Source organism: Stenella coeruleoalba (genome assembly GCF_951394435.1).
Source record: "Stenella coeruleoalba genome assembly, chromosome: 17".
NCBI classification, from domain to species: Eukaryota; Metazoa; Chordata; class Mammalia; order Artiodactyla; family Delphinidae; genus Stenella; species Stenella coeruleoalba.
Window position 1 is genome coordinate 46,614,897 of NC_137163.1, and position 24,034 is coordinate 46,638,930.

The following is a 24,034-nucleotide window of genomic DNA, read 5'->3' on the forward strand; positions in this document are numbered from 1 at the left end:
ACTTAATGTAATTAGTTCAAGCACCTATCATTCTAATATAGACTTTATAAACTTAAACATGGTATTCTTTCCCTTTCCTGAGAAGAGTACAATAATAATCTGTATGTAGCACTTTTTTCTGTCAGTGGCTTATACAGGTATTTTGGTCTCTAAACAGACCTATGGAATATATAGGGTAGATATTATCCCAACTTTAAACACGAAGAAACTAAGAGAAGCTGCATAATTTACATGAGGTCAAAAGCTAATGAATGAAAAAATCCAGGATTAATTAATATTTATGGGCTTGATAATTGTGTATTTTTCCTTACTTTGAAATAATTATACGTTTTCTTTCTTTAGTGAAAGAAATGATGTCTTAAGAGAAGCTGAAATTTTACACAAAGCTAGATTTAGTTACAGTCTTCCAATTTTGGGAGTTTGCAATGAGCCTGAATTTTGGGGAATAGTTACTGAATACATGCCAAATGGGTCATTAAATGAACTCCTACATAGGGTAAGTATTATACATTTTCAGTCATTATAATTCTGTTATTCAACCTATATAGTACTTTCGTTTTACAAATGATCAGATTATTTAGGGATATATAGATGAATCAAAATAAGAATAATGAAAAACTTCACCATTTATGGCTTCTTTTGTGTTGTTAAAACTACTGTGGGGCTTCCCTGGTGGCACAGTGGTTGAGAGTCCGCCTGCGGATGCAGGGGACATGGGTTCGTGCCCCGGTCCGGGAGGATCCCACATGCCGCGGAGCGGCTGAGCCCGTGAGCCATGGCCGCTGAGCCTGCGCGTCTGGAGCCTGTGCTCCGCAACGGGAGAGGCCGCAACAGTGAAAGGCCCGGGTACCGCAAAAAAAAAAACCAAAAAACCAAAAAAACTGTGGAGTCAGACCCTGCATTCTAAGTGACCTAGATTATTTTGCTTAGGTTACTCTTCCTGAGGTTTACATTGAATTCGAATATCCACATGTATGTATATGTAAGAGAGGAACAGGAGAGAGAAAAGATAAACTCTGCACACCATACAATTTATTGTTAGTTTAAGCCAGATTTCATTTTATGTTAAAGACAATGTAGGGTTCAAATTAAATGTTAATAATACCAGTTCATAAAGTTCTGAATTAATAGACCAAATAAATCTGAGTATCAAATACATGAGCTTTTCCAATAATAGACAATGGCATGAGCCATGTACCTTTTTCCCAAGGTATCAGTTATCTGGCTTTAATTGTGAAGCCCATCAGTAAACAAATATGGCCCGGTTGTGGGGGGTGTCCTCATTCTCAAAATATGTGTATCCATCTATTGTTGTTTGCTTGCTCTCATATTACTAAGATTATCTCTAGCCTGCAGTTTCTGTCAAGAAATATTTTTAAAGAACTCGGTCTCTTTTGTGAGGGGTGCTTTAGTTAAAACTGAGTAGTAACATAATCTGTAAAATCTAGTCACTGAACACTCCTAAATTCTGATACATCACAGTGATCTATAAGCAAACAAGAGAGAATGGGTGCCACTGTCACCACTCATGGAGTGACTTCCTCTTTATTTCGGGATACAACACATTCTGTTTGTGACAGGACCATCTGAAACAAAGGCAGAGTAAAGTAACTAGTGTCAGTGTATAAGATTTGTGTAACCAACACAGCAAGTAAGATACAAATACTAATTAAACACAGTTTCCTTTTGTTAAATGAGTATAAGCATAAATTCTACTGTTGTCTTCCCATACCCTAGCACCACAGTAGATGCTCTGGTACCCAAATTTGGAGCCCATTAGAAATTCTAGAGCCTCCTACAGGGGGATTGCTGACTCCTGGAAGGAATCATAAAATACATAGTGAGCTCTCATCTACCTTCCTCTCCATGATCAAAAGCTTCCATATAGCACTATACTGCAGAGAGGCCTTGTTACTTCTTTAAACTATATAATTTTCAGAAAAAGTTACCTTTTTAAAGATTAAAAGATTCAGTTACTCAAGGGGATGGGAATCTGTGTATACAAGAGGAAGTAATGTTGAACATTTGTGTTTTGTGTTTCTTTTGGTGTCCTGTATTATTAGGTCAGGATTTATCTTGAAGCACGTTCCCCCAACCTCACAAAAGATTGATGAAAGAAATCAAAATACTATGTAAAGACAAGTATTTTGAGCCACTCCCCTGCCAAGTTAGTTAATCAATGAACTATAAGCTGACCCATCTGCAGAAAAAAAATTCTTAAGAACAGTTTTGAGCTCAGTGGAAGCATACTTTTTCATATTATTTAGTAAAATGTACCCAGTGGCATGGTCCCTGTTGATTCATAGTTGGATATTCCCAAATTATCTAATTTTTCTGAGTATGTTCATTCTCCTGGGAAGCTGTATTAACTTTTATGTTCAGAAAACATTTAAGAAAGTTCAGATGACTGTCACTTGTAAGTACCAGGAAATAGAAAACATTACATTTTTAATGTTTCTATGTTATATATACTTAGAAATGAAGATGATTTTTGTCTCCTTCACAAAAGCAAAACTCCCAAATGCTAATTTTTCAAGCTGAAATGCAAGTAAATATATGATTTAAAAATATGAAGTATTAATGCTTAGTAAGTAAATGTATTATGGTCATAATTTTAATTGATGCAGTGGTTATCATCGTAATCAAGTATGGTTTTATATTAATAGGAAATTTAAAATATAAATTTTGAATAGAAACAAATTGTGTGTGTGTGTGTGTGTGTGTGTGTGTGTGTGTGTGTGTGTACACATTCATGGGCACAAGTTATTTGATAAGAAGCCATAGAATGGGAAGATGGGTATGAGTATAAATACATGTCTGGGTATTATACAGATAAAAAATAATTTAAAACTGTCTCAACTGAAGAAAGACCCCATACCATGTAGTTGCATTACCAGTATAAACTAAAAGGAAATATCAGTACTGTAAAGTCATTATTTTCTCTAATAATTGAGGAAAGTAAGATACAAGGATGTTAAATAACGTCAAATTGATAATATAACAAAATGAGTATTTTTTGCCCTGAATTTAGTTATACCAGATATTTAGTTTAATACTATATTTCCTCATGGAATATTTCATTTTCTAAGTGGAAATAAATTTGGCCACTGATTTTAGTTTTGTTTCTTTCCACATATATGAGGAAAAATGAATATCCTGATGTTCCTTGGCCATTAAGATTTCGTATTCTGCATGAAATTGCACTAGGTGTAAATTACCTGCACAATATGAATCCTCCTCTACTTCATCATGACCTGAAGACTCAGAATATCTTATTGGATAATGAATTTCACGTTAAGGTAGTTACTTTTTTAAAAAAAAAAGCTTATCTGCATCCTTGTGTTTAATAGTTTTAAAGACTTTTTAGTTATTTCTTCTATCTTACCAATTTAATATCTCTGCCTTTTCCATAGCCCCTAATTCAGTGCCACTTCTTCCTGCTGCAGTGAGTTAGTTATTCCTAGACTACAGACATTGGTAAAATTATGGTTCAAAATACAGTCATTCTGTTCTTAATTTAAATTGTTGATTATACCTTTGTTAACTTTTCATTTTGAAATTATTGTAGATTCATAGATGGTTGCAAAGATAATACAAAGGAGTCCCATGTACCCTTCACCCAATTTCTGCCAGTGGTTACATCACATATAATTATAGTACTATTTCAGGACCAGGAATTTGGCATTGGTACAATGCATGTATATAGTTCTGTATCACTTTATCATGTGTAAATTTGTGTAACCACCACAGCAATCAAGATATAGCACTACTCTGTCACAAGAAAGATATCACTTATGCTACCCCTTTATAGTCATACCTTCTCCCCTCCATCATACCTAACTACTGTCAACCACTAACCTGTCTTCCATCTCTATAATTTTGTCATTTCGAGAATACTATATGAATGGAATCATACAGTGTGTGATATTGTGAGACTGCTTTGTTCACTTAGCATAATACCTTTGAGATCCATTTAAGTTGTTGCTTGTGTCAACAGTTGGTTCCTTTTTCATTGGTGAATAGTATTCCATGGTATGGGTGTACAAAAGTTGTTTAACCATTCAGCTGTTGAGAGATATTTTGGTTATTTTTAGTCTTTGGCAATTACAATAAAGCTCCTATGAACAGTCCTGTGCAACTTTTTGAACAAACGTAAGTTTTCATTCCTCCTAGGTGAATGCCCAAGAGTGTAACTGCTTGGTCATATGGTAAGCATATGTTTAGCTTTTTAAGAAACTACCTAGCTCCTTTCCACAGTGGCTGTACCGTCGTATATTCCACCAGCAATGTATGAAAGACCCAGCTTTTCTGCACCCTCACCAGCATTTGGTATTATCATAGTTTTTTATTCTAGCATTCTAATAGATGTATAGTGATATAGCACCATGATCTTAATTTTCATTTTCCTATAATGTTGAATATTGTTATTTATTTATTTGCCATCTCTATATCCTTTTCAGTGAAACATCTCTTCATATCTTAAGACCATTTTCTACTTGGATTCTTTGCTTTTATACTATTGGGTTTTAAGAGTTCTGTATATTTTTTAGATATAAGTCCTTAATCAGATATGTAGTTTGCAAAAATTTTCTGCCAATCCAAAGTTTGTTCTTTTCATCCTTTTAACAGGGTCTTTCACAGAGCAAAAGTTGTAATCTATTTCTTTTATGATCATGCTTTTGCTGTCATGTCTAAGCACTCTTCACGAAGCCACAGGTATTGCAGATTTACTTCTATGTTATCTTCTAAAAGTTCCATAGATTTATGTTTTACATTTAAATCTGTGATCTGTTTTGAATTAATTTTTTGCATAAAGCATAAGATTTAGATACCTAAAGGCACCAGAGCAGTAGTGATTTCAGTTACCCTATATGTAACTGATGACAGCAAATAAAAGGTAGTTGCTGAGAAATTAATACTAAATGTAACTCACTTTATTTTTACATAGTATTTTGCTACACTTCAAATAATATACATAATTGAAGATTATTATAAGTATCCAAAAATGTTCAAATAAGTAATAAGGAAGTTGGAACAATAGAAAAATAAATATAAAAAGTGTGAGAAAAGTTAAGTGAAAAAATAAACCTTTATTGAAGGCACTCCCTCTGCCTAGAATAAAATGGAAGGAAAAGGAAGAGAGAAGCAAGCTGCTGCCTCAATACTACTTAAAAAAAAGAGACAAATCTATTCATCAGTTATAGAACCATACAGGTAGAAGTGACCTATTCTAGTCCCCTAATCAGCTGGTCCTCTGAATCCTCACTACAACAATCCCTCATCTCCCAAGGCAGTTACCCTGTGACAAGAGAGTGTTTAAGCTCCGTAACTGAATGACTGTGACATTTTTTTATACGATCAGTCAAAACTCCTTCTCTGTTGCTTCCACTCATCGGTCCTAGTGATAAAGTGAGTTCAAAGTCCAATTTTATTTCCACCTGACAGTGCTTCTGAGATTTGAAGTTAGCTATAATCCCCTTACTTCTCACATACACTTTTCCCTTATACACATCTTTAGTTTCTTCAGCCAATTTCCTTATTACATAGGTTTTAATCCCAGGTGCTATCTAGATGCATCTGTGTTTAAATCTCTCTTAAATTTTGATCCTCAAAACTAATCCAAATACCCATATATACCTAACACAAGTTTGTGTGGCCAACACATTAGTGAGGTCAAACAAACCAAAATGTCAGAGTTTGGAGCAGAGAAAGGTTTATTGCAGGGCCAAGCAAGGAGAAGAGGTAGCTCATGCTGAAAAAACCCTAACTACCCAAAGGGTTTCAGCAAAGCATTTTTAAAGGCAAGGTGAGGAAGGGACACACCTTGGGTATGTGGTCAGCTCTTGCACAAATTCTCTGATTGGTTGATGGTGGTCAATCCTTAGGTGCTAGAAGGTCTGGGGATTACATGCCCATGATCATCAAGTAGTTAATTTCTTCCATTTGTTGGTGGTTTTAGCATCTGAAAAACTCAGGAAATATGCATCAGATACTATTATCTAGGTACTTTAGAGAGGAGCTAAAGCAGTAGATATGTGGGGGGAGGTCTGTCCCAGGAAGGCCTCATAGGGTCCTGGTCAGTTACACCCTTGATGTGGTGTGATAAATGTAGAATCGTCCTTAAATACTTTACTTCGTATTCATAGTTCCTTACTAATTCGTCTTTTGGGGGGCAGTCCTATAACAACATTCGAGTTGGGCTCAGTGTCAACAAAAAACACTGAGAGGTTTTCTTTCTTTCTTTTTTTTTAATGTATTGTTACTTAAGTCATGTCTCCTTGTCATGTACTTCACAGGATATTTTCATCAAAGTTTATCTTGTTAGATTTGGGTGATAACTTCAGCTCTTAAGACCTTTTTGAATGTTTTTTCTGTAGTCCAAGGATTTTTAACTTTGTCCTCCAGCTTTGTGTCATCTTCAAATTTAATTAGCTGCTTTTTTGTATCTTCAAGTCATGATTAACTATTAAGCAGTACAGAGCTCAAATCGGAGCTACACAACATGGTCTGAAAACCTCCTTTTAGGTCAATATCAATCCTTTTATTAATTAGGGCTTTTGGAGAATAAGCATTCATTTTGTTTGGAATACTCCTAAAAGAGCTGTTATACAGCCCATATTTCTCCATTTTTTTCCATTAGAATATTACAAAAGTCCTTGCTTGACTGCTTTCCCAGGTGTCCTTGTTACCAAGTCCAAGTTCATACTGCTCACTGCAGGACAGGGCCAGTAAATCAACAGACGAGGTGTTGGGGCAAGGAATAGCAACTTTATTCAGAAAGCCGGTAGACCAAGAAGGTGGTGGACTAGTGTCCCAAAGAACCACCTTACCCCAGCTAGAATTCAGACTAAAAGGGGAGAGGATGTGGTTGGTTGTTGCAAATTTCTTGGACTCCTTTGTTCTTGCAGCAGTCCATGTAGGTCAGATCTTGATGTTCCTGTAAACGTCCAACAAGGCAAATGTAATTGTCTGTTCTGTAACTTTTTATCTCTGTATGATTAGAAAAGTGTTATACCCTTAAAGGTCAGAGCCTTGAGAATGGGCTGTCTTGTATATTTCAGGCTATAGGCAACATTCTTAACTTGTAGCAAAAGCAATAGAATACGAAGGTTACAGTAAAAGAAACAGATCCAATATGGAGTCAGATTTATTCTTCCTTGTTACATACTCATGACTTACTCCCTTTCCTTTTCTTCCTCATTATCAGAGTGGCTTTCCCTGACAACCCGCCTAGTTCCTCTGTATCCTCATACCTTGATTAATGCTTCTCCATAGTATTTTTCACCATCTTACAAAACATTTTTTATTAATATGTTTATTGACCGTCTTCCCCAATTATAATATAATAAGCTTCACAAAGACTAAAATGTAGTCTGTTTTATTCACTGCCACCTGCTTAGCATATGCCGTATAGAAGCATTCAATAAGTAGTTGTTGAATGAACAAATGAATGAATTCCAGATCTTCTATATATACCCGATAGGTCTGATAATTTAATAGTCAAGGATATTATTAAAGTACCTCAGACTGTTTTATAATATACAAACTGTTTTAACGTTTACTCTTTGACAGTAGTCCTACTGACAAAAAAGGAAATGAAGTCTGTCATTCCTTTATTAAGTATTTGTGGAGCAACAGTGTTGTGCTAGACATCCCAAGTACTTGGGATATGTCGCATGAGGTCTGAAATTGATCACTGGGCTAATATAATTTTTCATTAGTTCTTTCTGGCTCTTTTATCAATTACTCATAAAGTAACCCTTTCATTAAATTTTTAAACCTGGGATTAAGGGTAGTCTCTGCCAATATATAGATTTGCAAAATCAATATTATTTTCCCTTTTTAAAAATCAGAATGACATTTGCTTTTCTCGTATCCTGTAATACCTCTCCATCACCATGGAGGTATTTGCGAGTATTCTAACTAAACCTGAAATATATGTAAAATGACCTGAGATTTGTCCTTTATAAACTTTTCAACCTCCTTGGACTTTATTTTCTTCATCTCAGTCCAGAAACTATTCTTGATACAGAAAACAGAAGCAAAGTAATAGGTGATGATGATCCCTACCTTCTCTTTTTCATTGATCAGTAGGGTAGCCGTGGTCTTTCTTTGAAATAAATAGAATTTAAAATAGTTTGGCTTTGTGTGTTTTTTTTAAACTTTTATTAGCTTTAACACATACAAAACTGTGACCTTTCTAATACTATTCTTATAAATTATGATACTCTTTTATATGCATCCTGTGTGTCTCTACTTTTTATTTTATAAATGTCCCTTAAAAGTCAAAGTTTACCAGTGACTCATGAAAAAGTAACAGTTACCTGATCTACCTATCTTCTTGGAAGGGCCTTTAAATGAAGTGCAAAAAATCTTTTAAAATACTTAATGAAATTAAATGGAAACACACCTTGCTACAGTTTTTTGAAGTAAATTTTTATACTGGAATGCTAACCAGAAACATAGTATCTAAAAGAAAAATATACTACCAATTAAGATCAACCAGGACTTTTCTACTTTAAAAAGAATACATTCAATTTGTTTATCTGCTGGTCAGTATCAATTAGTGCACCTTAAATACAAATGAACCTGTGGTAGGCTTATTTGAAATAAATGTTTATATGTACCATGTTTGATTTCTCAGCTATTCTGTCCATCATGTGTGGAACTTCTAAGAATACTTAAAGTTATTCCTCATAGCTTCTTACTGATAACTTTATAAATTTACAGACATGGATAGTACTATATAAATGAAAATAGCTATTCTGGTAGGGTAATAAGACTATGGATGATTTTTATGAATAGTGTGTTTTAATTTCCTCTAGTATTTTAATCTTTTTTTAAATTGAAGTATAGTTGATTTACAATATTATGTTAGTTTCAGGTGTACAGCAAAGTGATTCAGTTTTATATATTTTTCAGATTATTTTCCTTTATAGGTTATTTTGAGATACTAAATATAGTTTCCTGTGCTAATACAGTAAATTCTTGTTGCTTTCATCATCTTTTTTAGCTAAAAAGAACCTTTACCTTTGAAATGCATGTTAAGATCTTGTATAGAATAGAAAAGTTCCTATCCTCTGTCTTCATTGCTGAATGATACCAGGACCCTCAAGAAATCATGGAACTTGTATTCCTCTCATCATATTCTTCACTTTTTTTTCTTCTCTGGAAGATCCAGATTTAATGAATCGTGTCTTTGGTATATGGTGTTTGCAATAGAGAAGGGGGACAAATATGGTTCCATGTGAAAGCCAAACTAAATTAGCTGATAAAGGGAATTCTGATTAAGTTTTCTAGGTGAGATTTAAGAACATAGGTGAAGACCTTAGGTGAAGTGAAAGGAGCACATAAGGAAGCAAGCTCAGAATACATTTTCTCCAGCACTGTATTCAAACCAGTATTTAGCCCAGTAGTTTGCAATTTGTGGGTCAGGTATAAGATGGACCACATCCCAGTTTTTGTTTTTGTTTTTTAACATTTCCCACTGTGGCACAGAAGTAAACTTTGCTTCTCATAGTAATGCTTATTATCCTAGCAGATGTGCAGCTGGAGTACTTTTTTTGCTTTTAGAGAATGAGTGGGAGGAATAAGAGTTTGTAGTGGCAAGTAGAAGTAAGTAGGATATACGGTTCCCCAGAGTCTTAATACCACCTCAAAGTGTATTAAAGGCCCTGAAACTATGTACTGTGCTTATTAGTATTGTATGAATGAGAGCAATCTTTAGAGGCTTATTCCCATGTACAAAACATTAATAATACTAACACACAGGGGTCATTTACTATGTGTCAGATACTGTTCTGAGTGCTTCACTTAGAATAACTAGTTTAATATCCTCAGTACAACCCTGTGTTATGTTATTATCCCCAGTTTAAAGATGGGTAATCTGAGGCACAGAGAAATTAGAAAACTTGTCCAAGGTTGCACAGCTAATTAAGGGGTAGAAGTGGAATGTAAATCTAAGTAATCAAGGCTCTAGAACCCATGTTCCAGAACACATATTATATTGCCTTTAGAAATCAATCCAGCTTATCTTCATGTAGTGGCACCATGTTTCCTCTTGGTCTTTTCTAATTATTTTTCTTAGACTTACCCTTTTATTATGATACTGTATGAAGGATTCATATAGGCTACCCCCTCCCTTTTTGGAGTGGGGCCATAATTTTTTTTAATCTCAAATTCATCTAAACACTAAATAACTTATTTCTTCTCTTAAAGCTAGTGAACATTTTAAGAGTTAAATGTTTGAACCACAAATGGTGTGCTGGATAGAGCTCATTCCACTCTGTTGACTCCTAAATTGTGCCGTGTGAAGGTCTAAGTGATTTAAGTTAAATGTCTTCAGAGTTTTCCTATACTCTTTTGTTCACTAAATATTGTTTCTGTTCTTACATTTTTGTCTCCCTTTTAAAAAAAAACATTGGAACGTTTTAGATACTTAGTTATAAGATATTGTGTATTGATAGTATCTGCACAAAATTTACAAGTGAAGTAAAACTGTAAAGGACATATCAAAAGTACAGAATGTTTGTCAGTGATAATGCTTTAGGCACTCCTTGTCATGGACATAAATATGTTTTATATGCTAATTATACTATTGTTAACAGATATTCTTTTAGTGGTAGGCATAAATCATATAATAATGAGTTACACTATATTGGAATTTTACTTATTTCAAACTTTAAGGATACTATTTTTAGCACATTATAAATAAGAACATAGAAACCTGAGTTGTAAACAATACCCAGTGACAATCGTATTAGATATGACTAGTTTAGCAGTTTTGTGAGGTATAGGAAATTTTGAAAGCACATGATATAAAGCTACTTGTCACAAAAAGTGAAGTGTATATACTCATTCAGAATAAAAGGCAAAAATACTCCTGTTTAAGTTTTCAAAACTTAGTCTCTTTTAAAATTTGTAATATTATGCTGAACTTCAAGTCAGTTTATATTGCTTTTAGAGTTGTTGGGTTCAGCACTATGGAATCCAATTTGTTAAGAAACTAATAGACTATTATAGAAATAAAATATTAATATATGTAGCATTTACTCTGGTCTCATGTCTAAATATAATAAATATAAACAAAAACAATTCTTGAACTTTTTTAAAGAGAAAATTTAAAAATTCAATTACTCTTTTCCCTTCCAGATTGCAGATCTTGGCTTATCAAAATGGCGCATGATGTCCCTCTCACAATCACGAAGTAGTAAATCTGCACCAGGAGGGACAATTATCTATATGCCACCTGAAAACTATGAACCTGGACAAAAATCAAGGGCTACTATATCAAGCATGATATATACAGGTACAGCATGTTACTTTTGCTCAGAGTTAACCTTGTCTAAGAAACAAGATTAATCAATCCGAATTTTGAAGCTACATTTTAAAAGTATGATTTTTATGCTTCTCTCATAAGTGTGGTGAAAATAGAGACAGTGGTTAATGTTTTTCATATTAAAGATGCCTTGCTTTGGGAGTTCCCTGGTGGCCTAGTGGTTAGGATCCCGGTTTTCACTGCCGTGGCCCAGGTTCAGTCCCTGGTCAGGGAACTGAGATCCCACAAGCTGTGTGGTGCAGCCAAAAAAAAAAATTAAAAATTAAAAATGTGAAAATAAAGATGCCTTACTTTTTTTTAAATATTTATTTACTTATTTATTTTGTTGCAGCAGTGGGCTCCTTAGTTGCGGCACATGGGCTCCTGGGTTGCAGCATGCAGGCTCCTTAGTTGCAGAATGCATGTGGGATCTGGTTCTCTGACCAGGGATCAAACTCGGACCCCCTGCATTGGGAGCATGGAGTCTTAACCACTGCGCCACCAGGGAAGTCCTGATGCCTCGCCTTAAGCTACTTTTACATCCTTAAAAATTATTAAAGCATATCTTGTTGTCCTATCAATTTATAATATTCAAGGGTTTTTATCATATGTGACCTTGATAGGTGGAGGGAAACAGTGCAGTTAACATTTAACACTACCAAAAGAGACAGTACTTACACCAGAAAAAGAGTCAATAGAATAGGGCTACATGAGACAGCCTTTTTTATTGCTCTTTATTTTGTGTGAATAATAGAATCATGTAATTAAAGGGCATAGCTTATCTAGGTGTTAAAGAATCATCCACAAGTTATCCTTGCCTATAACTTCAAGTTCTTATTACAGTAATTTCCTAATTTTTCAAATTGAATTAATTCCCTTTCAAAACAAAACTGTATATGAATATTCATCATCTTGGTTCTATATAGTGATTCTTTAAGCAGCATTTCACTACATTATTACTTTAAAAAATGGTATCTCACAGTCAGCTTTTAAAATCAGTACCATTTTAGTTTATTATAAATAGTTTATAAAGTACTATATGTATATTTTTATCTTAAACAGCTATGCAGTTATCACATGGGAAGTCTTATGTAGAAAACAGCCTTTTGAAGGTAAGTGTACTTTGACTTCCTTATTCTAGGTGACATCATATTGGTAAGTCATACTCAGAACTATCTGAATAAAGATCACTTATTTTAAATCTGCCTAACAGTCATTTTGTGGAAAACACACTAGAAAAACAACAATTTGTCATTGTGAATCCACTGTATGATGGAAAGTACTGGATTAAGGATCAGAAAAATGTGTAGATTCTTCTTGTTCTGATAGTAATTAACTCTATTATAAGCCACTAAATCTCTTAAGTCCTCATTTTTTTATCTGCAAAATAAGAATTTTGAATTCTTATTTCTAAGATTCATTCCAGCTATAAAATCATTTGTATGAAAATTTAGCTAGTGCTTCTTCTAAAGACCAGCAAATACTGAAGAATACTTTAAAAATTTTCTGATAATATTGTCTCTTTCTTTATTTTGAGGTTCATTTAGGTCAGTTTGCTGTGTAACAACCTCAGAATCTCAGTAGTTTACAAACTAAACATTTATTTTTCATTCACATTGGGTTATTAGTTGCTGTGGCCCTTCTTGGCTCTGCTAGGTTCTGCTCAGCTCTGCTGAGCTCTGTTTTACTCTGCTCTCTTCATACTCCATTGGCCAAATCAAATCACATGGCCAAGCCCAGAATTAAAGAGGTGAAGATATAAACTCCTCCCACGAGAGGCAGCAAGTCTGGCAATAGCTGGGATCTAAATATTCCTTTGACAGAAAGGGAAGTAATGAATTATTCCTAAGATTTTAAGATTCCCTCATGTTCATTTGGTTGGCTTTAGAATGTATTTAATATATTAAATCATAATATATTTCTAATGAATGAAATATATTTGTTTTGACAGAAGTCACCAATCCTTTGCAGATTATGTATAGTGTGTCACAAGGACATCGACCTGACACTAATGAAGAAAGTTTGCCATTTGATATACCTCATCGAGCACTTATGATCTCTCTAATAGAAAGTGGATGGGCACAAAATCCAGATGAAAGACCATCTTTCTTAAGTTAGTGTACAGTTTTAATCTGGGCCTTTTGAATTACAAAAATAACAAATACGCTGTAAATAAAATATTCCTTGAACAACTACGAAAGTTAGCTGACAAGCTCAAAGTTTTTTTTTTTCTAATTCAAAGTTGTTTTTATTTTATGAGATGAGATTGAAGTGGTAAGGAGAGGCTGTTGACTATCATCATAAAAAGGTTAGAAATTTATTCCAAGTACAATGGAAAGCCATTAAAGTGAGTTTTCAGGGAAATAACATGATTAAATTTAAGTTTAGGAGATATCACTCACTGCTATGTATAAAATTGATTGGAGAAGGGCAAGAGTAGAATTTCCAGACCAATCCTGGAGATCAAAAAATCAGATAGAATTAAGATTTATTTCAGAAGTAGAATGAATCATCACCTAAATGTAAACATAGAAGAAAATCTTCATGATCTTGGGTTAAGCAAAGAGCTCTTACATATGACATCAGAAACAAGACCTATTAAAAAAATTCTTTGATAATTGAACTTCAAAAAAATTGAAAAATTTTACACTTCAGAAGATGCTATAGAAAATGAAAAGACAAGCTGTAGACTGGGAATCATCTTTCCAACTAAAAAAAGAAAACCAAATATATTTTCCATTCAAAACTTATGTCTAGTGCTCATCAGCATTGTATTTTAAAAAAATCAAAAGTTGCTATAATAATGGATTAACATCTTATCTCTTATCTCCCAGAACCATGTAATAGGGTGTGTGTGTGTGTGTGTGTGTGTGTGTGTGTGTGTGTGTGTGTGTGTATGTATGTGTATATATATGTACATATATGTGTGTATGTATTGGCTTGGCCAAAAAGTTTGTTTGGCTTCTTCTATAAGATCTTACAAAAACCTGTACGAACTTTTTGGCCATCCCAATACATATCTCCTTTGTCCCCAGTGCCACTTCCAAACTATAATTTCTTCTCCATTCCCTAAAGACTCTAGCTCTTCTGAAGATCATGCCATTAGGCAGTACTTCTCTACAAACTTCCTGGTTTTTCCCTATTGTTCATTGCAGAACAATGGCTTTTGGCTTACTTCTACATCCTGCATTGATCAGTGCTGCTGAATATTTGAGAGGAGCGCTCTGCGGATCTCTGGAGTTCTCTGTCTGTGTACTTCTCCTCTTTGGTGCTCTGTCCTATACACTCTATCTGCCTCCGTATACCCTAACTCCCAGCCCTGTCTCTTCAACTCTGAGCTTCCTCTGGGCCCCGCCTTACTTCTCTACCCTGTAGTATAGCTGGAAACTCTCCCAAGGCAGTAAGCTTGGGTAGTCAGGCTGTCATAAGGCTGACCTCAGTTGTTTCCTATCACTTAGAGATCACTGTCCTTTGTTGCCTGATATCTAGTGTCTTGAAAACCACTGTTTCATGCATTTTGTCTGGCTAATGGTTGCTTAAGGCAGGAGGGTGAATTGGTCCTTGTTTCTTCATCTTGGTCAGAAATGGAATTCATTGGTTTCTCTTTAAATTAATGGCTAAAACTAGGCACTAAACTCTACTTAGCAATTCTGTTATGTTTCTCAAATACATCTACTATTCCATTCTCATATATCACCTGTTCTTAAGTTGTGGTGCAGGGACCTCTGGAGGTGGGGTTGGTTCCTGAGTCTTTTCTAAGTGGTTCACAAAATCAAAACTTTTCAAAATAATAAATATTAAGGTATTGTTTTCCCTTTTTACTCTCATCCTCTGGAAAAATCTTTCCAGAGACTAAATTAAGTATGATGATATCATTGCTCCAACGGATAATGGAATGTGTTTTCATATACTCTGATGTGTTAAAATTTTCTGTTTTAATCTAATGTAGTAAATATCAATAGATATGACCAACATATACAAAAGCTCTTAATAATTTTGAAGAGTTCTGAGACCCAAAAGTTTGCGAATTACAGACTTAGATGATCATCTTGTACTACTGTAGGAGATGCGTAAGTCCCATACTTCATGTTTCCAAAGTGAAGATGAAATTCCATTTCAATCCCTAAGAAGGAAAGCATGGGAGGAACATTTCTAGTCCTATCTGCCCCTCAGCACTCCTCCTCCTCATTTGTTAGTTTTAGAGAAAAAGCAAGCGTACTTATCTAGTCCCTTCTCAGTTTTCTCCTCCTTTTAGAAGTAAGCTTGTCTAAAGGATGCACACATTTTGTGCTTCCCCATATGGAAGCAGGTGAGGCCTGTAGCTGAGTGAGTAAAACTGTCAACTGAAGGGACAAAGTGTTACTAAGCCCATATGCTACAGATCTAAAAAGGGACAGATTCCAATTAGCTTTATCAGTAATAAAGATGATGTTTTGATCATCATCTCTCATTATTGTGTGGCTTTTCTTAATAGATTCTGAACTTAGGAAGACAAGACAGGGGTAATGCATATTGTACCTTATCTTCCCTTCTTAAACCTCCTACACCCTATGTTCTGTATTTCTTTTGAGCATTGAGAATGTAGAAACCATGAGAGAGAACTCCCTCGTAGTTCCACTACCAGATCTATAAACTTAGTTGTACTTGACCTGTCTTTCCTGCTTTATCTCTTTTACAGTGGGAAAAAAGTGTTCTTACACAATTGTAAACAGTATTACTTGTGCTCTGGATGCCATTCCCTTACTCTCTTCAGCATTCTGTTCTTTATATTCTCTCTCTGCTCTTGCATTGCCAATCTCTGCCTGTCTACTGGATTGTTCATCTGTCATACAGATCTATGCTATTATTATATCCTGTCTTTATATAGGAAAAAAATTCTTGACCCCATATCATCCTTCAGCTACCACCTCATTTTTCTACTCCCATTTAGATCTAAACACCTTGTAGGAATTGTCCATACTTATTGTCTCTACTTCTTCACCTCTAATTCAATTTTTAACAAACTTCCATCAGTCTTCTGTTTTCATATCTCCACTAAAGCTGCATTTGTTACCAAGGATGGCAATTTTGGAAAATACTGCTTATCTTACTTGGCCTCTCAGCAGATTAGATATGGCTGACTCTTCCCTCCTTGAAACGTTCCCTCTGATACCTTCCAAGACACAAGAGACCATACACCCTATTATCCTCTCTTCCTCTACCTCTTTTTTTCTTCCTCTGCTCAATTTCTAACTGTTGGAATGCCTCAGAGCTCTAATATGGGTCCTTTACTGTTTGCCATCTGTACTTTCCCCCTAGATGATCCAGACCAGATCATGGCTTTTATACCATCTATATGTTAGTGATGCTCAGTTTTATATCTAGAGCCCTGGCCTCTCCCTTAAGCAACAGGTCCATATATTACTGTAGTGATAGTGGTAATTATGATTGTTTCTACTCATTGGCTATTATGAATCATGCTGCTATGACTGTTCATGTGCAAGTCTGTGTGTGAACATATATGTTTTCATTTCTCTCAGGTAACTACCTGAGTGGAATTGCTTGGTTGTATGGTTGTATGGGGACTAGTGCCTGTGTTCTGGTGGATGAGGCTGGATCTTGTCTTTCTGGTGGGCAGGTCCACGTCTGGTGGTGTGTTTTGGGGTGTCTGTGGACTCATTATTATTTGAGGCAGCCTCTGTGCTAATGGGTGGGGTTGTGTTCGTGTCTTGCTAGTTGTTTGGCATAGAATGTCCAGCACTGTAGCTTGGTAGTCATTGAGTGAAGCTGGGTGCTGGTGTTCAGATGGAGATCTGGGGGAGATTTTTGCCATTTGATATTATGTGGAGCTGGGAGGTCTCTTGTGGGCCAGTGTCCTGAAGTTGGCTCTCCCACCTCAGAGGCACAGCACTGACTCCTGGCTGCAGCACCAAGAGCCTTTCATCCACACGGCTCACAAGAAATGGGAGAAAAATTAGAAAGAAAGAATTAGTAGCAGTACAAAGAAAGGAGGGAGGGAGGGAGGAAGGAAGGAAGAAAGGAAGAAAAAAGAAAGAAGATAAAGTAAAATGAAATAAAATAAGATAAAATATAATAAAGTTATTAAAATAAAAAAATTATTAAGAGAAAAAAACGGATGGATAGAACCCTAGGACAAATGGTGGAAGCAAAGCTATACAGACAAAAATCTCACACAGAAGCATACACATACACACTCACAAAAAGAGGAAAAGTGGAAAAAATCATAAATCATGCTCTCAAAGTCCACCTCCTGAATTTGGGATGATTGGTTGTCTAAAGGAGGGAAGGAAGGAAACAAAGAATGAAGATAGAGTAAAATAAAATAAAGTTATTAAAATAAAAAGTAATTATTAAGAATAAAATTTAAAAAAAAAAAACAGACGGATAGAACCCTAGGACAAATGGTGGAAGCAAAGCTATACAGGCAAAATCTCAAAGAGAAGCATACACATACACACTCACAAAAAGAGGTAAAGGGGAAAAAATGATAAATCTTGCTCTCAAAGTCTACCTCCTCAATTTGGAATGATTTGTTTTCTATTCATGTATTCCACAGATGCAGGGTACATCAAGTTGATTGTGGAGCTTTAATCTGCTGCTTCTGAGGCTGCTGGGAGAGATATCCCTTTCTCTTCTTTGTTCTCACAGCTCCCAGGGGCTCAGGTTTGGATTTGGCCCCGCCTCTACATGTAGGTCACCGGACGGTGTCTGTTCTTCGCTCAGACAGGACGGGGTTAAAGGAGGAGCTGATTCGGGGGCTCTGGCTCTCTCAGGCCGGGGGGAGGGAGGGGCACCGAGGGCAGGGCGAGCCTGTGGCGCCACAGGCTGACATGACGTTGCACCAGCTGAGGCGCGCCATGTGTTCTCCCGGGAAGTTGTCCCTGGATCCCGGGAACCTGGCTGTGGCGGGCTGCACAGGCTCCCCGGAAGCAGGGTGTGGATAGTGACCTGTGCTCACACACAGGCTTCTTGGTGGCGGCAGCAACAGCGTTAGCGTCTCATGCCCGTCTCTGGGTTCCGCGGCTCGCGCCTGTCTCTGGAGCTCCTTTAAGCAGCGCTCTTAATACCCGCAGCAGGAAACAAAGAGGGAAGAAAAAGTCTCTTGCCTCTTCGGCAGCTGCAGACTTTTCCCCAGACTCCCTCCAGGCCAGCCGTGGCGCACTAAATCCCTGCAGGCTGTGTTCACGCAGCCAAACCCAGTCCTCTCCCTGCGCTCCGACCAAAGCCCGAGCCTCAGCTCCCAGCCCCACCCACCCCGGCGGGGGAGAAGACAAACCTCTCGGGCTGGTTAGTGCCAGTCGGCACCGATCTTCTGTTCGGGAATCTCTCCACTTTGCCCCCCACACCCCTGTTGCTGTGCTCTCCCCCGTGGCTCCGAAGGTTTCCCCCTCCACCACCCACAGTCTCTGCCCTCGAAGGGGCTTCCTAGTGTGTGGAAACCTTTCCTCCTTCACAGCTCCCTCCCACTGGTGCAGGTCCCGTTCGTATCCTTTTGTCTCTGTTTATTCTTTTTTCTTGTGCCCTACCCAGGTACGTGGGGGGTTTCTTGCCTTTTGGGAGGTCTGAGGTCTTCTGCCAGCGTTCAGTAGGTGTTCTGTAGGAGTTGTTCCATATGTAGATGTATTTCTGGTGTATCTGTGGGGAGGAAGGTGATCTCCCCATCTTACCATTCCACCATATTCCCGGAAGCCCTTTGGCAACTTTTAAAAGTGAAAAAGACAACTGCGGTTGAACACAAAAGGAAAAAATGGGACTTCCCTGTTGGCGCAGTGGTTGAGCGTCCGCCTGCCGATGCAGGGGACACGGGTTCATGCCCAGGTCTGGGTAGATCCCACATGCCGTGGAGTGGCTGGTCCTGTGAGGCCTGGCCACTGAGGCTGCGCATTCGGTGCCTGTGCTCCACAATGGGAGAGGTCACAACAGTGAGAGGCCCACGTACTGCAAAAAACAAAAACAAAAAAGTCTAGAATGGATGAATAGCAGAATAACTGAGGCAGAAGAATAGATAAGTGACCTGGAAGATAAAGTAGTGGAAATAACTAATACAGAGCAGAATAAAGAAAAAACAATGAAAATAACTTAGGACAGTCTCAGAGACCTCTGGGACAACATTAAATTCACTAACATTCGAATTATAGGGGTTCCAGAAGTAGAAGAGAAAAAGAAAGGGACTAAGAAAGTATTTGAAGAGATTATAGTTGAAAACTTCCCTAATGTGGGAAAGGAAATAGTTAATCAACTCTAGGAAGCACAGAGAGTCTCATACAGGATAAATCCAAGAAGAAATACGCCAAGACACGTATTAATCAAACTGCCAAAAATTAAATATAAAGAAAAATTATTGAAAGCAGCAAGGGAAAAGCAAAAATAACATACAAGGGAATCCCAATAAGGTTAACAGCTGATCTTTCAGCAGAAACTCTGCAAGCCAGAAGGGACTGGCAGGACATATTTAAAGTGATGAAGGAGAAAAACCTGCAACCAAGATTACTCTACCCTGCAAGGATCTCATTCAGGTTTGATGGAGAAATGAAAACATTTACAGACAAGCAAAAGCTGAGAGAGTTCAGCACTACCAAACCAGCTTTACAACAAATGCTAAAGGAACTTCTCTAGGCAAGAAACACAAGAGAAGGAAAAGACCTATAATACCCAATGCAAAACAATTAAGTAAATGGGAATAGGAACATACATATCGATAACTACCTTAAATGTAAATGGATTAAATCCTCCAACCAAAAGACACCGACTGGATGAATGGATACAAAAATAAGACCCATATATATGCTGTCTACAAGAGACCCGCTTCAGACCTAGAGACTCACACAGACTGAAAGTGAACGGATGAAAAAAGATATTCCATGCAAATGGAAATCCAAAAAAAGCTGGAGTAGCAATTGTCATATCAGACAAAATAGACTTTAAAATAAAGACTATTAGAAGAGACAAAGAAGGACACTACATAATGATCAAGGGATCGATCCAAGAAGAAGATACAACAATTGTAAATATTTATGCACCCAACATAGGAGCACCTCAATACATAAGGCAAATACTAACAGCCATAAAAGGGGAAATCGACAGTAACACATTGATAGTAGGGGACTTCAACACCCCAGTTTCACTAATGGACAGATCATCCAAAATGAAAATAAATAAGGAAACACAAGCTTTAAATGATACATTAAACAAGATGGACTTAATTGATATTTATAGGACATTCCATCCAAAACAACAGAATACACATTTTTCTCAAGTGCTCATGGAACATTCTCCAGGATAGATCATATCTTGGGTCACAAAACAAGCCTAGGTAAATTTAAGGAAATTGAAATTGTATCAAGTATCTTTTCCGACCACAATGCTACAAGAATAGATATCAATTACAGGAAAAGATCTGTAAAAAATACAAGCACGTGGAGGCTAAACAATACACTAATTAATAACGAAGTGATCACTGAAGAAATCAAAGAGGAAATCAAAAAATACCGGAAACAAATGACAATGGAGACACTGTGATCTAAAACCTATTGGTTGCAGCAAAAGCAGTTTTAAGAGGGAGAGGGAAGTTTATAGCAATACAATCCTACCTTAAGAAACAGGAAACATCTCAAATAAACAACCTAACCTTGCACCTAATGCAATTAGAAAAAGAAGGACAAAAAATACCCCAAAGTTAGCAGAAGGACAGAAATCATAAAGATCAGATCAGAAATAAATGATAAAGAAATGAAGGAAATGATAGCAAAGATCAATAAAACTAAAAGCTGGTCCTTTGAGACGATAAACAAAATTGATAAACCATTAGCCAGACTCATCAAGAAAAAAAGGGAGAAGACTCAAATCAATAGAATTAGAAATGAAAAAGGAGAAGTAACAACTGACACTGCAGCAATACAAAACATCATGAGAGATTCCTACAAGCAACTCTATGCCAATAAAATGGACAACCTGGAAGACATGGACAAATTCTTAGAAATGCACAACCTGCCAAGAGTGAATCAGGAAGAAAGAGAAAATATGAACAGACCAATCACAAGCACTGAAATTGAAACTGTGATTAACAATCTTCCAACAAACCAAAGCCCAGGACCAGATGGCTTCACAGGCGAATTCTATCAAACATTTAGAGAAGAGCTAACACCTATCCTTCTCAAACTCTTCCAAAATAGAGCAGAGGGAGGAACACTCCCAAATTCATTCTACAAGGCCACCATCACCTTGATTCCAATACCAGAAAAGGATGTCACAAAGAAAGAAAACTACAGGCCAATATCACTGATGATCATAGATGCACAAATCCTCAACAAAATACTAGCAAACACAATCTGACAGCACATTCAAAGGATCATACACCATGATCAAGTGGGGTTTATTCCAGGAATGCAAGGATTCTTCAATATACACAAATCTATCAATGTGATAAACCATAATAACAAATTGAAGGAGAAAAACCATATGATCATTTCAATACATGCAGAGAAAGCTTTTGACGAAATTCAACACACATTTATGATAAAAACCCTGCAGAAAGTAGGCATAGAGGGAACTTTCCTCAACATAATAAAGGCCATATATGACAAACCCACAGCCAACATCATCCTCAATGGTGAAAAATTGAAACCGTTTCCACTAAGATAAGGAACAAGACAAGGTTGCGCACTGTCACCACTCTTCCTCAATATAGTTTTGGAAGTTTTAACCACAGCAATCAGAGAAGAAAAGGAAATAAAAGGAATCCGAATTGGAAAAGAAGAAGTAAAGCTGTCACTGTTTGCAGAGGACATGATACTATACATAGAGAATCCTAAAGATGCTACCAGAAAACTACTAGAACTAATCAATGAATTTGGTAAAGTTGCAGGATACAAAATTAATGCACAGAAATCTCTTGCATTCCTATACACTAATGATGAAAAATCTGAAAGTGAAATCAAGAAAACACTCCCATTTACCATTGCAACAAAAAGAATAAAATATCTAGGAAGAAACCTACCTAAGGAGAAAAAAGACCTGTATGCAGAACATTATAAGACACTAATGAAAGAAATTAGAGATGATACAAATAGATGGAGAGATATACCATGTTCTTGGATTGGGAGAATCAACATTGTGAAAATGACTCTACTACCCAAAGCAATCTACTGATTCAATGCAATCCCTATCAAACTACCACTGGCATTTTTCACAGAACTAGAACAAAACATTTCACAATTTGTATGGAAACACAAAAGACCCTGAATACCCAAAGCAATCTTGAGAACGAAACACGGAGCTGGAGGAATCAGGCTCCCTGACTTCAGACTATACTACACAGCTACAGTAATCAAGACAGTATGGTACTGGCACAAAAACAGAAAGATAGATGAATGGAACAGGATAGAAAGCCCAGAGATAAACCCACGCACATATGGTCACCTTATCTTTGATAAAGGAGGCAGGAATGTACAGTGGAGAAAGGACAGCCTCTTCAGTAAGTGGTGCTGGGAAAACTGGACAGGTACATGTAAAAGTATGAGATTAGATCACTCCCTAACACCATATACAAAAATAAGCTCAAAATGGATTAAAGACCTACGTGTAAGCCCAGAAACTATGAAACTCAGAGAGGAAAACATAGGCAGAACACTCTATGACATAAATCACAGCAAGATCCTTTTTGACCCACCTCCTAGAGAAATGGAAATAAAAACAAAAATAAACAAATGGGACCTAATGAAACTTCAAAGCTTTTGCACAGCAAAGGAAACCATAAACAAGACCAAAAGACAACCCTCAGAATGGGAGAAAATACTTGCAAATGAAGCAACTGACAAAGGATTAATTTCCAAAATTTACAAGCAGCTCATGCAGCTCAATAACAAAAAAAGAAAACAAGCCAATCCAAAAATGGGCAGAAGACCTAAATAGACATTTCTCCAAAGAAAATATACAGGCTGCCAACAAACACATGAAAGAATGCTCAACATCATTAATCATTAGAGAAATGCAAATCAAAACTACAATGAGATATCATCTCACACCAGTCAGAATGGCCATCATCAAAAATCTAGAAACCATAAATGCTGGAGAGGGTGTGGAGAAAACGGAACACTCTTGCACTGCTGGTGGGAGTGTGAATTGGTTCAGCCACTATGGAGAACAGTATGGAGGTTCCTTAAAAAACTACAAATAGAACTAGCATATGACCCAGCAATCCCACTACTGGGCATATACCCTGAGAAAACCAAAATTCAAAAAGAGTCATGTACCAAAATGTTCATTGCAGCTCTATTTACAATAGCCCGGAGATGGAAACAACCTAAGTGCCCATCATCCAGATGAATGGATAAAGAAGATGTGGCACATATATACAATGGAATATTACTCAGCCATAAAAAGAAACGAAATTGAGCTATTTGTAATGAGGTGGATAGACCTAGAGTCTGTCATACAGAGTGAAGTAAGTCAGAAAGAAAAAGACAAATACCGTATGCTAACACATATATATGGAATTTAAGAAAAAAAGTGTCATGAAGAACCTAGGGGTAAAGCAGGAATAAAGAAGCAGACCTCCTAGAGAACGGACTTGAGGTTATGGGGAGGGGGAAGGGTGAGCTGTTACAGGGCGAGAGAGAGTCATGGGCATATACACACTAACAAACGTAGTAAGGTAGATAGCTAGTGGGAAGCAGCCGCATGGCACAGGGATATTGGCTCGGTGCTTTGTGACAGCCT

General features: G+C 36.8%; 1 pseudogene across 1 annotated transcript in view; it reads left to right on the plus strand.

Annotated features, from left to right (window-relative positions):
* LOC307175827 (receptor-interacting serine/threonine-protein kinase 2-like) overlaps positions 1-24,032 on the plus strand; it is a 29,573-nt pseudogene extending 5,541 nt beyond the window's left edge. Inside the window, exons 4-9 of the transcript XR_013831792.1 lie at positions 343-496; positions 3,143-3,299; positions 11,152-11,308; positions 12,380-12,429; positions 13,269-13,430; positions 17,874-24,032. The product of XR_013831792.1 is annotated as a receptor-interacting serine/threonine-protein kinase 2-like (transcript). The remainder of the gene's footprint in view (positions 1-342; positions 497-3,142; positions 3,300-11,151; positions 11,309-12,379; positions 12,430-13,268; positions 13,431-17,873) is intronic.
* Positions 24,033-24,034: the final 2 nt, after the last annotated feature.